This window comes from Protobothrops mucrosquamatus, unplaced genomic scaffold (assembly GCF_001527695.2).
Source record: "Protobothrops mucrosquamatus isolate PMUCROS unplaced genomic scaffold, P.Mucros_1.0 scaffold637, whole genome shotgun sequence".
NCBI classification, from domain to species: domain Eukaryota; kingdom Metazoa; phylum Chordata; class Lepidosauria; order Squamata; family Viperidae; genus Protobothrops; species Protobothrops mucrosquamatus.
Genome location: NW_015386929.1, coordinates 469,425 through 473,198, shown reverse-complemented (window position 1 = coordinate 473,198; position 3,774 = coordinate 469,425).

Sequence of the window (3,774 nt, the reverse complement as noted above, 5' to 3'; positions counted from 1 at the left end):
CTTTGCAAGCTCAGATCTAGAGGAAAACTCTGTCTTCATTTTAACCAGAAGCTGCTAGATGGACTCGTCCCAAGGGGAAAAGACAAGTAAACTGGAAGGGGAACATTGTGACCAAAGATCCCATAAAACCTAGATCCAACATTACCCTAGCCCCAGTTTCCCTAATAATGAACATCTTTGTTGGGTTAAATTATTACATTCAGAACAGACACATTGCTCTCTTTTTTTTTTTTTCAAACAAAGGCTACGTCCACCTAGCTCCAGGAAATGTGGGGATGTGGCATCTTGCCTAAGTTTTTAATTATGAGCCAGATGGGTTAGAGGTTCTCTATTAGAGGGAATGACTACTTCAGTGCTTCTCAAGCTTCCCCTCTTTAAGATGGTGGACTTCTAGAATTCCCCAGCCAGCAATTCTGAGAATTGAAGTTCACACATCTTAAAAGGGTCAAGGTTGAGAAATTTCCTGCAATAACACCCTTTCCAAATGTCCCCTTTACTCCTCCCAGCTCCCCACTAGGTATCCAGGTCAATTCTGCCAAGTATTACTTACTGTTCTATCATAACCTCACTTCCTTTTACAGCTGGTCGGTCCTAATTCCATTAATAGGTTCTGCTAATGAGAGGCTGCAGAGGCAAAATAATGCAATAAGGAGGAAATGGCTTTTCTTCTCACTGATCATGTGCCATCTCTGGAACCTGGAAGTTGATGAATAGAAATGAAAACCATCTCTCTCCTGAGAGCTACTGGCCCAAGGTAGCCGATTAAGCCTTTTATAATCTAATGCTGGACCAGAAGCCCCATCATGACCAGCTGGCCTGGGCGAGAAGACTGGCCTGGGGAAAGTGGAACAAAATCTGTGATCACAACTTCTTCTGTATCCTCCTTTTCCTTTTCATGCTCTGATAAGACTGCAGTGCTTCAAATATTTTTTTTTAAAAGGTGCTTTGAAGGATAGCGGGGCGTAAACACAGCACCAGTCTGCAACTGTTTAAAACAGCCCCTTTTTTTTTTTATCAGGATGATGTGACAGCTGAAGGCAGCCACATGATCCTGGGGGGAAAATGTTGCTGCTGCTGCTTGAAAGGGTTGCAGGCTGGTGCTAAGTTTGCACCTGTATGTATTCCAAAGCAGGGGTCCTCAACCCCGGGCTGTGGACCAGAAACAGTCCGTGGGATGCCAGAAACAAGGGAAGTCCATCCGCGGGATACAGGCAGCACACAAAACCACACCCCCTATAGTCCACGGAAAAACCTCTCTCCATGGAACCAGTCCCTGGTGCCCAAAAGCTTGGGGGGGACACTGCTCCAAAAGACCTATTTTGAATTATTTCTAAAGTGCTGCCCAACCCTATTAATTCATTACCAAGCCTCTTGTCCATTAAGAGGGCTTGAACCTGTTTTGCAATCCAGGGTTAAGGGGGATTACCAAAATCATCATATGCTCATTCAGCTATCATGATTTGCAGAACCAGCAAATCATGGTTTGATTAATATCAGAAAGAATGAAGAAACTTTAGGGGTAAGCATGGAAATGAAAAGTCCTATCTAGGTTGGAGGTTTATCTTAATAAACGTTGGTTCCTTTTCTAGTAGACATCACACAGGCAGATGATGTCACCATTCTACCTGGGCTGTTTATGTCATAACTGGGAAACCAGGTAAGCTCATGCATAAATCGTCCTCCAGCTAACATGAGTGTTGCTACTATTTCCTCACAGCAAACTGAATTTTCCAAAGCCCACTCCTGGTCCTTCTTTTTTTCTTTTTTCTTTTTCAGGACTTCAAAATGGAGGAATGACTTCCTTGAGAAAATCATCCTCTTTCCAGGTTGTACAAAATTTGGCTGAAATGAACCATTTCTATGAAAATGGTAGTATGCAGGAGGATGTCTGAGATTATCAAGTATGCCTACATGTCACCAGGAGAGGAAAATAGGAGTGGGTGTGGGTTTGCAGGTGTGGGTGTGTTGTCCCCCCCTGCCAACTCAGTTCCCTCTTCTCAGTTCCACTTATACGCTCATCGTGCAGTTTCCAAGCCACCATCTCTTCCACCACTACCACCACACCTTTTTTTCTTTAGCTTTTGGGGGGGCAGAAAAGGGGAGCATTTCTAGAAGTAATTAAGCTTTCTGGAAAACAGACTAAGAGCTCTCCTACCACAAAATGAAGACACCCAGATTTCTTTAGTTAGTTTCCTGCCCCATATCTGCGGATAATTGTCCTGCCTTGATTCAAGTATACAGTATTCAAAGAAAGAGGTCCAAGGACCAGAGATTTTTTTAATAAAAAAAAACCAATATCCATATGTAGTCTGAGGACCACAAGTTGCCAGTTGCCAAGCTGCAGCAAGCGATATATGTTGGGGATTCCCAGGGTAAGAAAACAGAGACTGGAGGGGGGGGGGAAAGTAAGTAGGAAAGTCCTATCTTTCTTCAGAAGCAATCACAAGAGAGACAAAGTGGAGTGAGTTCACAGGAGGACTGCGCCTTGCATTCAAGCTACCTCTTTTGTGACATAACAACAAGACAAAATAGTGAGCAAATCACCCCAACTCCTTCCTTCCTTCCATCCTTCCATCCTTCCTTCCTTCCTTCCTTCCTTCCTTCCGAATCATATAACTTTCCTTCATTTTTGTGGAACTACAGCTGAAAAAAGCAGCCCCTTTTTTCTGCTCTCCTTCAAAAACTGCAGAGCTTCTCAGAGCTTTTATACACAAACGCTCCCTCCTCCCTCTACCAGTTTATATAACCCATATTTGACTTAAAACATCAAACCCGCAAAGGGGATCTTGCCAAGAGATACATTCTTGGGAAAGTTGCAGCCATGTGCTGCCTGAAATTAGAGCAAACAGAGCTCAGAGCTGCACCATGTGTATCAGCATTATTCATGTGATCTTTCAACAAAAGAAGGAAACTAAATCTTTCCACTGAATTTTCCCACCAAAGTTAATAATAACATTCCCTACATGGAAATGATACCAATAATCATGTTGTATTTATGATAGCTATCTGGGCAAATTATAAATTATCAGCTTGGAAACCTTTGCTAGCAGGCTCTGTGTGTGTGTGTGTGTGTGTGTGTGTGTGTGTGTGTGTGTGTACATACATACACATACATACACACATATATACACATACATATATACATACACACACACACATATAAAATTCTGCCTATTTTATGTTGGAAGCTTATCTCCTCTCTGGAACATGAAAGCATTTTCAGAGAAAGCAATGCCTAAAATGTACATTTTATTTTCAACATTTATATTCTGCAATTTCACAGGGTTTTTTTATTATCCCAAATCAAATTATAAAAAAATGTTGTGCCCTGCAAAACTGTTGGATTTGCATTAGCCTGTGTTTTAAGATTATGGGAGTAGATGTCCAGTGGCTCTGAATGGCACAAAAGCTTTGTTTCTCCATACAGTAGCAGGAGTTTTCTTCTAATGCTACATTGGAAATTAGTCTTGATTCCTTCTTTGAATACTTGAAACCCACAGGAACTGAGTAAAAGATTGCAAAGCTTTGGCCATGTTTCACATCTGAATACATGCCAGTTAGAGAAAGGATCCTATACAGGTGGTCCTTGACTTATGATCTCAACTGAGCCCAAAATTTCTGTTGCTAAGTGAGACATTTGTTAAGTGAGTTTTGTCCCATTTATGACCTTCTTTGCCACAGTTGTTAAGTGAATCACTGCAATGTTAAGTTAGTAACATGGTTAAGTGAACCTGGCTTCCCCATTGCTTTTGCTTGTCAGAAGGTCGCAAAAGG